Consider the following 13,444-nt stretch of genomic DNA (forward strand, 5'->3'; position numbering starts at 1 on the left):
TATGCTTTTCAGTACAGCCCATGATTTTGTGAGAATAATTGACAGTCAGCCAAGAGATATAGTATAAATTACTTGTCTAGGTCTGCTAAGACAAGGAAAATTGTCCAAAGTTCAAGAGTACGTTAACTCTTCTCAACCGAACTATGGTCCTATTTCATCAAAACATGACAATCTTAGAAGACTGATACCACTGGGACAGAAACGGAGCCTCTCAATTTTTAGTCTTCTCCCTCCTATAGGGCATCCTGGAGGTCATTCTGTTTCAGGAATGTCCTCTGAATGCCACAAATGTCAATGGTGCATCATGGCACCTCCCTGACTGCAGTGAATTCTTTCATTCTTAATTATTTCAAAAGAGTCAGCTGCATTGCACAGCTTCGAAACCTTGAAGGAGGCTCTTCGTATTGTGGGCATGTTGATGGTTCTTATATCAAGAGCTAAGGACAAGGGTTCTCCCCAAGTAGATTTCTGGCTGTCTAAGAAGCCAAAAGCTCCAGTTGAGCCTTTTGCCATGTCTGCATATTTACAAGGTAAATTTGCTTCTCACATTAGTAGGCTGAGAAGATTATAAGAGTGCTAATACCTTGTGAGCTCATATCACATCTGTTTCTGTAGCCTGGATCTGTCTGCTATACAGCCATCTGTATTTATAAAATGTACAGAAATGTAATCATCTGAGACTGTCATATTTCCTTCAAAATATGCTTGTAATTGGCCACTGGTGGGTGAGAAGGGGAACACAATATCATCCACATTGTATGATAGAGTCACAAACAAGAGATACCATTTTAGCTTTGAGAATCAGGAATCCATATGAAACTAGCTAAATTCAGGTTTGGGGTTTTCAGAATGGAGACAGAGAAGCACAGAATGTTTTCCTGGGGTTTATAACATACAACAAAACATATTTATCGTGCAAAACAAATCAAAAGTGCTAGAAGACTCCAAAAGTGAATATTAACAGTACTGCATAAATATTGTACCGATGGCCAGACGACTGCCCCGTAACAATCAGTGGCTTCTGTTATTCTTATCTCATGGCCAGCAAAGTGAAAGCCTTCCCAGTTCTTATGAGTTATAAGAGCAGGAAAAAATCGCCTTCTCATGATTTCTGCAACTATTTCTTCATCTTCTTTCTCCCCTGGAAGCAAAAGTACAAAAGGTCAAAAACAGGCAGAGTGGACTGATAATGAAGCTACAAATTTATACTGAAAAGCTCATTTGGAAGCAAGAATGTGAATTACATCTGTACATAAAAATACATTTCACCAGTAATGGTTAGCATGATATGTGGGATGTCTCCTGAATTCTAACTGCAGTTTTCAGTTTATGACTAAATAATGACTTTCCTGTTTTGTTGAGGAAGTCAAGTTCATAAAAAGTAAAGAAGTGGAAAGTTACCATATATTGCCTTCCATTTCAGAAACTGAAAGTCTTATATGCCCAGTTTTTTTATTATTTTCTGTATCCTTTTACTGTTCACTTCCCCCACATCATGGTTCTTTCTGACAGTAAGCAAAAGGACCCACAGTATCATTTATAAGTCTGTCACGAAACTTGTGAAACAGATCCTAGCAACACAAATTATGACAGACATGAGCAAAAGCACTAATGTTGTCAGGAAAGCTTAGCCACCCACCCCAACAGAGCCCTGTCAGAAGGATTCTTTCCAGTTGGCTTGATATCCTGAATGCCCTCCCTGTTGCTAAGCAAAGGATATTTATGATAGCTAACATAAACCTGGATAACTCTTCTAACAGGAGAAGATTCATTCTTTTTCAGCTGAATACCAAGCCAGTTTCAGTTTTGCCATCATCACATAAAGCTGCACCACAATGTTACAAAAAAAATATGTAAGTGAAGCCGTCCAGAGCATATTCTCAGCAAAGTCTAGAATAATTCCAAATTTTCACAGGAAATTTGCTTTCACGGCCAACTGTGATCCCTTGACAAATTAGCTAAAGCAAAACATGTTTACAAGCTACACCTCCTAGAAAGCACACTGGAGATTTGGGCAACTGGGTTACTTGCTTGTCCAAAGCAGAATTTCTGTATCAAGCCTGCAGTTACAATTGAGATTACAGATATTGTTATTTGGATTATATAGCATAGAAACTGCAGCCTCAATGTCTATTAAAAATGAAAACATTGGTCTACCAAAGATTCTTCATGTTTTCTTCCCCCTCAAATCACTGCAGTCACAGGACATTATGGCCTCAAGTGAGGCTCTGCCATATGCCTCAGTATTTTTATTGCCATAAACTGTTTACAAAGTCTCTCTCCCTTCCTTGTGACAGAAGGGCCAAGGAACAAAAGCAGGAGTGAATAAAGACAAGAGATTATACTAAACTAAAACACATCAGGATGATGCTCAGTCTCATTAGCCAGTGCTTTAAGCTTGTAACTCAACTTATCTAAGCATCAGACGAAACTAGAGAATAGTAACAAATACAAGAAAGAAAAAGCAAAAGTGTTCATATTCAGTCTTAGTATGTTGACACTAAGACATAATCTGGAAGTAAAAAATAAAACAAAACAAAAAAACTCAATACCAAAACCAACCAACCAAAAACCCAGCAGAAAAACCACCAAACCAACCAACCAATGGTACTCCAAGAATTGATTGGGGAGAAAAAAAAATACAATCGTAATAATCATGAGATACATCAAAATTAAAAATAATGCAATGCATACACTACTGTAAAGAAATAGAAACAGTATAATTTTATAGAGATAACATAAACAAAATAGTCTTAACATTGAAACTATGATATTTTAAGATGCTGGGAAATAAGTAGTACATGGCAGCCCATTACATCTTCTGCAAGCCCCTAATGTTGAGAGAAAACACATGCATCATTATGCCTGTAAGCAGGGAACTCTGCACAAACATGAGTTAAGGGTCAGAGAAATGCTGCTTCAGGGCAAAATTAATCTTTTCTTACGAAAGAATTAATATGAAGCTGTCTTATTACAAATATCATAAGTATATTTAATATATCATTCTGTTTCCAGGCATACCAGATATAGCCTGCTTTTAATCTTCTGTGATTGCTTAGAGCAGTCAGGTCTTGCTCTGAGATCAGTACTAGCTGTGGAAATAAAAAGCTATTCCTTCTATTACCTCCCACTTACAACCATTTGTCTTGATTCTTCCTCTCTTGACATCTATTTTGGATCCAATTTTGTTGAGAAGCCTTAGCTTATTAAGTCTGAACTTACAAGGCTTCTGCCAGAGATCTATAAAACTTTAGCAGTGTTACAGCTACCCCTTCTACTGCTCAATTAATATTTCCCACCTATTTCTTATGTTACCAGCAATCTTTCTACTCCAGACTTTCATAGCTCCTACATTAGTAAAGTTTGCAGGCCACTGTTCCCTGCATAAATTGTCCCCACTCCTGAAAGAAGCATCCCAAATCTGATTAATAACATGGATTAAATCTTTGGCCATTTTATGCCTTTGGTAATACCACAAGTGGGTTATCTGGAACAGTTTACATAATTTTTAGATTTTTGTCTTCGCTTTAGATCTTACTATTGTGGAGAATCAAAAACAGTATTTGTTTCATCAGAGTCACCATATGGTAGAAAGGCTTCAAAACCCTAATGAGAAATTTTACAAGGACCAGGAAGCCAATGATTCTGACACAGGGCATTGACAAAATAAGGAGTGCAGACTTTTAGTCTTTAGAGATTAAGTCTTTTAATACTTCTAAACATTGAGAAAGTTCTGCTGCTACTCTGATCAAACACTAGTCTCTAGATAACAGATGTAAAAATCTGATAGGAAGTTTTTTTCCTGGAATTATTTATCTCTGTGTTAGTCATTATTCCTTTGTTCATGGAACTATGACTCAATGAATGGATCTTAAATATTTTAATGACATTTTAAGATAAGAAGAGATGCCTCACCAGTAGAATAGGGTCAGACAAAGGAAGAGGAGTCTTGGTTGACCTGGCTACCAATTCTTGTAAGAATGGAAGTTCATAGTGGGAATTTCCAGCAAGACTACTCAAGCACCTCTACGAAACTGTCAGAACTCAAAGGTCTGCTAGGGTTGGTTCCTCCCTTCTTCATTTGCTTTGGTTTGGTCATGTAGGTTTGCTCTTACTCCTCTTCTGTGATTTGAAGAGGCATGGAAGTGGTCTATACATAAAATTAATTCCTTCAGCCTATTCATCTTTTTGCATGAACATATATACACAGAAACCACCTAAGTTTCAGGTGCTGGAACCTTATTTACATCAAGATGAGACAGTCTGATCCTGTTCAGGTAACATAGATAGTTTCAGAGATAGTTTTAGTTAGTGAAACTGATAGTACTCATTTGGTCTTGAACTTGTGTTCACAAAGAATTTCCCATCTATAGATGCCCCAAATTCTTCTCAAAATAGAACTTGAATGTCTTTAAGTTTCTTAAGATTTTTCTGCCTAATAAGTGTAATTTCTTATAGCATCCTTTTAAATATTTCACGTAACGTATTGTTTAGCATAAAAGTCTAATGTCTTTGGAGCATGTTCTTTGAATCTTCTTGATTTTAAGTTAATATGAAGGCTGAGGGAGAAAGTAATATACTTCTGACACATCTTGCACTGTATCAGCCACATCATTAAGAAAAAAAATAGCATAAACATAATTCTCAAAGGCAAACCAATCATTGTTATTACAAAATGCAGACATAGTTTTCCAAAGAGACATACTAAATCATGTGGAAGACTAGAGTTGTGAAGTTACTGACAAGTTAGTTAAACAAGCATCAAGCTGCAAGATCTTGTGTAGGAAACCTGAGGATTTTGCTGACACACTCAAATGTCAAATGAAATGTTTTATACTGGAACAAAAAAAAACTAAAGAAAGAAATTACATCAGTTCTGCTGAGACAGAGGTGGAGACGTCCTTCAAGTGGGGAAGGAAGGCAGAAGGCAATTAACGGGAGATGGACCAGGTCAGAATGAAACAAGCTGCAAACTGCAGCATCTTTTTCTTTAACAATGAAGCAAATCACATGAATGGGCCTTAACCTATTTTTATCTGATCACTTTTTGCTTGGAATGAGTAGAAATAGTACCTGTTTAGAAACATCCTGCATGATCAGGTGTTCTGTTTACACCATTTATCACATAAAATCATGCTGGGAGTACACAGCTCCATCAGGAAACAGTAACCTTAAAATTCAGTTTGGTATTTTCCATCTTTTAATTGATAAATACTACCTCACTGCATAACTAATGATACTGCCTACAGTAATGCATTCTCCACTGAATAAAAAGGGAAGAGGAACAGGCACTGTTAAACAGCACATGCAATGAAGGAAAAGCAGCAAAGACAAGTGGGCTGAATTAAAAATTAATTTAAAAAAATATCGATACTATTGTCTAGATACCTGAACTGAAATGTGGCTAAAAAAGAAAGTAGAAGTACCCCTTCACATAGAAGCAGTCAATACCTCTATTTTCAGACTAATTTACAAATAGCACACAGAATAACAAAACATCCTCTGAGTACTTTGCTAATGCATTAGGACAGCATTAATTCAGAAGCAATAGTTCCATCCAGTGACTCATCAGAACAACCAACAGAGAAAAATAAATACGGATTAGTCTCTTTCAAGTGCTGCCCTGACCCTTTTTAATCTCTTGAGGTCACATGGTGTCACAGCCCAAGGTGATAAGGAAATAAGACCCAGCCATCTTCTGCTTCTCTCCTGCTTTGATGGATCTTCTCCAACTGGCAAAAGGAATGAAATCCAAGCCTTCAACATGAACTTGACCTGACAAAGTTCAGCCCTACAGCAACTTATTCTCTCTACTTCAGAAGCAGTATACTCTCTTACCTGTAGAGTTTAGATTTAAAATTTACCATTTAAAATATTTATAAGTACAAGTCTAAGAACCATGTATCAACAGCTGTGAAGATGTACATGATCATTCTAAGACTTCTCAGCAATTGCCTCTGAGTTTGATGAGCACAGAAGGAGGCTATGTTGACCACCTGTGCTGACGTTACCGATTGAGTAATTCATGACAGAAAGTTCCAAGAATTCATGATAGTCAAGACTCTTCAGATCTCACCATTCTGGACACATGGAACTGGAGTCGTCTGAACTAAAGATTCAAGAGATATTTTATATATATATCTCAAAGTAAATATTCAGGATGTATTTATATATATAGATATATATAAAACATACATAATATACATTATATGTGTGTATATGTATCCATATACTTCCAATAGCTATCCATATATCCCAACAGCAAGAAGATACCTAAGAAAGGTCAGTAAGGGAACAGATCTGCAACCAGTCCTGTAACTGTAGGAGATGACTGGAGAAGATAGGACTAATAGGAATCATCAGAAAGTAGCCCTGTGAACCCATCTGGGTACTTTCAATGGCTCAGAAATTTATCCTAGATCTTCATTAGGACCTAATTCTAAGGGACTCTGGAGTCTTACAATTTTTACTGAGCTTTTGACATCTCAAGATCAGAGCCCTGGTCTTGCAAGCATTACAGATGCCTCCATGGAAACATACACAATTCTGAACCCTTAAAGGAAGGGATTAGGAAGGAAATCTAATCATGTCCTTGACTTTCCAGGAGTCAGATGTAATCTACACCCTTCTAAGAATATAAAGCAAAGTACTGTCCCAGTACTCACCTAAACTATGCAGTTATTTTTTGCTTACTTCATCCCTACCTACAAAGAGGGAAATGATCATGTAATCAAGTGTAGGCACTCCAGTACACTCATTACAAGCTCAACCTGATGAAATTATGGCAATGATGATATACATTATATTGATTAATCTGAGATACGATGTCAGGGTAACATAATGCTTGAAACTTTATACTTTGAAATACAGAAATACAAAACTGCCACCCATGGGCAGCTTTTTCTCAGCCAAAGACAGACGCACTTAGCTCAGAGCATGAGGAGACAAGAACATGAGAGGGGTATGCTCACAGTATCCAGTCTGATATCCCAGCACTATCCAAGTCACGAGTCATCAAAAACCATTAGAAGGCTGAAAATAGACATACCATAGTCAGATTATCTCATGAACACATAATGAATTCAAATGTGCCAAGTACCTCCCTTGTTACTTCATCACATTTGTCTGTCATTGAAAACATCTTGAGGTCTAGGCTCTGCAGCTATTTAATCTCTAAGGATAACTAAATTATTTCCCTTTGACTACAAAAGTAGACTGTGTTCTTAAATTAGATGGTCTAATGTACATTATAAAAGACCGACAGCCAACTTCATGATGGATAGGAAGGCTTTGGATGAGTAATTTAGGCACTGGAAGCCATTGTCTAGTCTAATCTTTCACATCTTTTACCTTGCTGGGTCAAGAGGGCTTTGTGCCACTGAAGGCTCTTACCTCCTTGTATGACTTGCCAGAACATGACAGATACCACAGCCAGCAGAACAGAAGAGACTCAACAAAATGCCTGCCAATTTTCCCCTACCAATAATTCTGCGTTTCTAAAATATTTCTTTGAGGAAAGGACCTGAAAGTAACACAACCAATCCATGCAGACGTACTACCTTTCTCATGTGGGATTTGAGAAATATTTAATTTATTACTGAAATGCAGCTACTGCAAAGGGGAAAGGTGTGAAAACAGGAAAGATAAGCACATGGCTGAGAGTGAAGAATATGTTACAGACTTCTCTGCAGAGTTAATGAATACTTTGATTATTTGAGTGTTGCCTTCAACTGCTGTTCTATCCATACACAAGAAGCTTCCATGTGAGTTTAGTAATGTCTTCAGCAAAAGCAGGCCTACTTGTTGGGGGAAGAGAAAAGGAACAGAGAAATGTTAATTCGAATTAGTACACTTGATGTTCAGTACAGTATTTGAATGCTGCCACTCTCAAAAAAAAGAGCTGAGAGATAAGTTACTGTAAGATAGCCAAGAGGTAAACTCAGAGAAGAGGTATTTTGTAGACTATTCTGATTAGCAGTGAAGGTGCAGTTTAGATCTCTTTTAGTGTTTTGTTTGTTTGTTTGTAAGCAGCTGGCTGCCTAAGAGGGAGTAGAATTTAAGTTCTGATACTTCAAGTCAATCCTGCAGTGGATAAAAAATATGTTGGTAACTAATGGCGTGACTTCCATGAGTTTGGTGGGGGGTTAATGCTTTTGAGATGAGAATTAATGGAAGCAATTGTTTGTTTGTTTGCTTGTTTTGAAAGATACAAACGTAATTCAAAGCTAAGAGACAAGAAAAAAGGAAGATGAAAGAAGGGAAGATAGGTGGTGGGAAGATACAGTAAATGTGTCTTTTTTATATAGTATAAATAGGTTCATATTTTATCCAACGCTGTTAATTGCAAAGTCCACTATATAAAGAATGGTTCAGCAATTTTAGGCACTCAGGAAATGGAGGAATTGTGTGCTGGACCTTCCTCAGAAGGATTCAAATTCACAACTCACTCACCTGAGAGTTGTGTTCCAGCCACCCTCCAAGAACCAGGTGCTTCTCTTCCCCTCCATCACCACCGAAGCAAGACTGCAAGAGTCATGCTAGAAGGACAACAAGCAAGAAAAAGCCCAGATATGAACGGGACACTCAGCTGTGAAGAGGTAGACTTGGGTTCCACACTCTGGTCCCAGGATGTGAAAAACATTTTATAGCAAAGTCACTGGAGTCAATGGAACAGTGTCAGTGGGGACAGGAGTGACAAAGATAAGGAGTGTCTTTAAAAGTAACCCAGGAAATAGGAATGAGACACTAACTAACTCCCTCTTCCCAACTGAATATCTTAACTTCTTAGTTACGGTGTTCGGCTTCTTCTCACTTGCCTCCATTCCAACTATGTCCCACTTAAGGCACCTTTCTGGACTCCACCCAGAGACTTGAAATGATGGCAGGAATTGCCACCAATTAGGACCTCTGTTAACCAGGGTGAGTAGGAGTGTGCCTCTTGTAAAATGTCAGGAGATATGTGAAGGTTACCAGGTCAGCATTTACTCAGATATTTCTGGATTAAAAACTGAGCCGTGGCCAAGTGAAGCGAGACGATGGAGCATCAAGGACAAGTACGTCTTTCAAACTTGGTCTCCTCCTTTTGTCTCAGAGATAAAATTTTTTCTGGGGTGCATTTAAATAATGCAACTATGGTAAATTAATTTAGTATCCCAAAAAAATGAAAAAGGGAGTGGCAGAATCTAATCTCAAAAGTTTAGCCAAGAAGAACTAAAGCTAATGATCAAGACAAAGCAAGAGAGGAACAATGAGAAAAAGAGAAATCTAACAATGCAGGTGTGCTTGGATAAAGACACCAGGAAAGGTCAGATTGGGTGAGGACTTACCTGTTAACTGAGAACCAGTAGTAATAGGGGATTCATAGCAAGAATAAGGAGTTTTAACCCGAAGAACTTGTGACAAGCTAATTAAGATAAGGAAGGCAGCAAATACAAAGAGCTCAGAATGGAACTTGCAGAGAAACTGAACTGGAATAAGAATCCTGAGAAACAGAGATTGAGACTGGGTAGGTGAAGTTAATGAAGTGGGAATGAGAAAGGTAGCAGAGGAAAAGCATGAGAACAAGGAAGGCACAGGCTCAGGGTAATGGAGCAGGTAAGACTCCATGCAGCAGGTTCATCACCCTTCATATCTCCAGGACCTGGCATGGAATTTAATATGCCAAAGCCTGGTGTCAGATGCAACCGTAAAGATATCTCATTTTCCATTCATGTCTCCTCATCCTCTTAAACTAGTGTTTCTAGATGTGAAAGAGAACTACTTGCTATTGCTATCAACACAGTTATTCTGTTAGATAAGAGGAATATATTTCTGCATTTGATGTAAAGATTCTGCCCTACTGACTAATTTTGCACACATTGACCTAATGCCCCAGAACTCAATTTGTTTTCATAATTCAAAAGCTAAAGAAATTACATGAAGACTCATGCCTCCCTGCCCTGAATCCTCACAAAGAGGGCATCAGTATTAGAGAGCCAAGCTTGCAGAAGCATAGAAATGCCTGTGCAACTTGATGTACTATGTACTTGATGTAGCCTTCATGTACTACAGAATACATAATGACAGTCATCAATATTTCAGTCTTTAGCAGTTCTTTCTTTAATATTTATACACCTAGATATTTCTTCCCCAAAAAATCATGCTTCATGGCATAGGATCAACGTGAGCTCTTTGTTCAAGTTAGAATTCCACGATAGCAAAGGTAACTGCATGTAAGAAAATCTCCAGATTAAGGCATTTGAACAGTGCTCTGTGGAACTGCAATCTATACCATTTCCTGTCAGCCACCTTCATGTACAATGTCAGCTTTCCAGAGAAGGTTTGGGTTACTTTAAAAAAAAACTATCTGAAAGCAAAATAATAAACATTAGTTTCAATAAGCAAATAATTCCAAGTATTGCAGTTATGCCCAAAGCTCCACCTTGCCTCGCTGAACAGGTAGCGAAGCAAGACTGGACACTGAGCTCGCCTGAAAAATCGAAAAAGCCCAAAAGCCAGACCCTACGTGTACCAAGACTCAAATGAGATTTTAAACAAAAATGCTATTAAAAACAAAATAATTTTTTAAAAACTCCTTCTTTCACATTCAGCTGTAGACCCTATCCCAAAACAGCACACGCACTTGCCCTAAAACCTTGTCTACTCCTGGATGTCCCTAAAAGGAGATTATTCGTGATGCTTTAGGATCTTTCAAGATGTGCAGCCATGAACTTGCCCCTGAAGATACTTGAAGATTAGGTTTGAGGCTGTCTAAAAAGAAACCAAACTTGTAATAAGCAGTTCTCCCTAATTGACACTTCGCAAACAAACCTTTCCTGAATAGCTTGGTCATAGTCCCAGCTTCATTCCCTGGAACCTATTGCAAGCAAATAGCTGGAGGCTGGATGCCAGGCACTGGAAGGAAACAGCCAGGACCAGAGTATGCCGGCATGGCAGATACTTACTGCATAGATAGAATAACACAACAGCTCTCTGCTGTATTTTCTGTACAAGTGCCATAAAGAAACTTCTTCAGAAAAAATTAATGAGGAGATAGCTCTTTGTCACCTTGTTCCTTATACTTAACAATATCCCTAAAGGCAAAAAGAAAATACAGGGAAGTAAGAAAAATTTTACCTTCTTGTCTTTCAAATTCTTTTATCAGTTCATTTTGTACATTATGTTGTGATGATGTCAAATCCATACTATGGCGCAAAACCTGGGAAAAACAGAAGCCTGCCTGAATAAAATTACTTCATTTTCCCCACATAACACTTCACAAAAAAATTGAAATTATTTTTGCATTCTATAATTATTTTTGCATTCTATAATTTACTTTGATAATATAGACATGTAGACAAATAAGGAACAATATTCAAAGCATAAAGAACCAGACGTAGCAAACTAGTTCAACTGTTCCACTCTCAAAGAGGGGAAAAACATGTAGATTAAAAAAAAGTAAACCAAGCTTCAATAAACACTTAAAACTATTTTATGAAATTTTAAAATTAGAACCAATTCAAATCAGGGTTGGTAGACTTATAAATGATTGAAAGGCAAAGCAGTGACAAATGTCTGAAAGAGAAGAAAAAAATGCACCAAAAGGATCTAATCTTGTTTGAATTAATTGGCTTGGAAGGGAAGGGAACAACTTATTAGTAAAAGTTGCACATGAGAATAAGAAGGAAGCAGGTTCTATAGATAACATGCAAACAGAGTACGTATGTGCCCATATAAACAGACACAACATGCAGACTCGGGAGAAAAAATGTAATAGGAAAAGGACATTAAAATTTTCAGCTGACTGCAGCAAAACAGACAGACAACAAATATCCAATTCTTGATATTTTAAAATCAGAAAAACACTGCATTCATAAAAAAAAAATCATTGCTTTGATAATTTTTAAAGCTCTTGCACTGCTATATGGAAATTTGACTGACTTTGTAGGAATGGTTACAGGCAGCATACACTACAGATGGCTTAACACTCAGTAGGGATGCAACTAAATAAGGGAATGAATAAAGAAGTAGCTTCATTTATTAAATAAAAAAAATCAATTAAAGTAAAAACACATATCGAATATCAAGGAAACTTCCTCACAGTGCAGCACCTTAGGAAGGTTTTCCTCTCAAAACATCAGATGAAAGAGGACAGCATAGAACAGCCCTATGGTGTTAGAGAGGAGGCACCATCCTCTCTTGATTTCACCCTATAAAAGACACACAGATTTAGTGTTTAAATTTCCCACCACAGTGACAGCAACCATTAACCTGTTTGGAGGTGGAAAACAACTTAGGGGGCTTCTACACATTACCATAACATGTAAAACAAAGATACAGCTATTATATTTATGTCTATCTATGAACTTAGCAATAGTAACATCATAACATAGGGGGGGGGGAAAAAAAGATATTCAGTAGGATTCAAAGTCTTTGTATGCATCTTCAGAATACCAAGTAGCATTAGAGACTACTGAGTCTTGAAGCAGTGAATGTTATATGCCTCCATCAGCTTGTCATCTACCTCAGAAGTATAAAAAAGATAAATTTTCTTCTTATTAGAAGATGAAAATGAGCTAATAACCAGTCGCTTTACACTCTGAAGGACAAGCAATGCTACACTATAAAATCACCCTAAAAAGGAAAAACCTGGTATTTTGAGGTCCTTTACATTTTTCCCCCCTTCTAAAAGTATCCTTTGAGGTACACCGAACCACACAACAACCTGTCTGACTTAACATAAGAATTCAGGAGGACTACCAGCAACTAAACAGTGCAGAGCAGCTCAGACGCTGAGTTATGGTGAGTTACGCTGTTTAAAGTAAATGATACAAAGCACTTTGGAGTAAAAGACACACTGGCACCCCACTGCGCCTCCATCAACGTTACCTGAATCTCTCGCAGCTTTCCAAGATGAGATGGTACTCAAATAGAGAAGTCCTTATCTGCCCGGTCCCCGGCGGTGGCAGGCAGAAGTGTGCCCTGAAGCGTGTGTCACACATTGCCAACATCCCCACAGCAGCAGCAATAATGAATCCCGACAGCTGCAGCACGAACACCAGGCGGGCACCACACGCCCCCGTCCCTTACGTAAGGGAGCAGTATTCATAACAGCAGCAGGCAGTCAAGGGAGCTCCAACCAATGAACCAACCAGCTTTGGAGTACATTTTTTTTTTTACAAAAATAAGATGGTGACACTATGTTAGCAACCACTCATTTCTACTAAAAAGTAGCCAAAGAGCTAAATTACATTCTTCAGAGCCAAAGGGGCTTCCAAGCACAATTTGCAAATGGGGAGGGGTGCATTTGTGGCAGGGATATAGAAATGCATGCCCACCTTGGAATGGAAGCTGTAACAAGGTACACAACCTCCCAAATCCTGGCCCACTTTACCTCATGAGACAACTGTCAATGTGTATAAATACACACACGCCACTCCTCTTTTGTACATGCAAGGTGTATGCT

This window comes from Mesitornis unicolor, unplaced genomic scaffold (assembly GCF_000695765.1).
Source record: "Mesitornis unicolor isolate BGI_N332 unplaced genomic scaffold, ASM69576v1 scaffold26062, whole genome shotgun sequence".
In the NCBI taxonomy this organism is placed as follows: Eukaryota; Metazoa; Chordata; class Aves; order Mesitornithiformes; family Mesitornithidae; genus Mesitornis; species Mesitornis unicolor.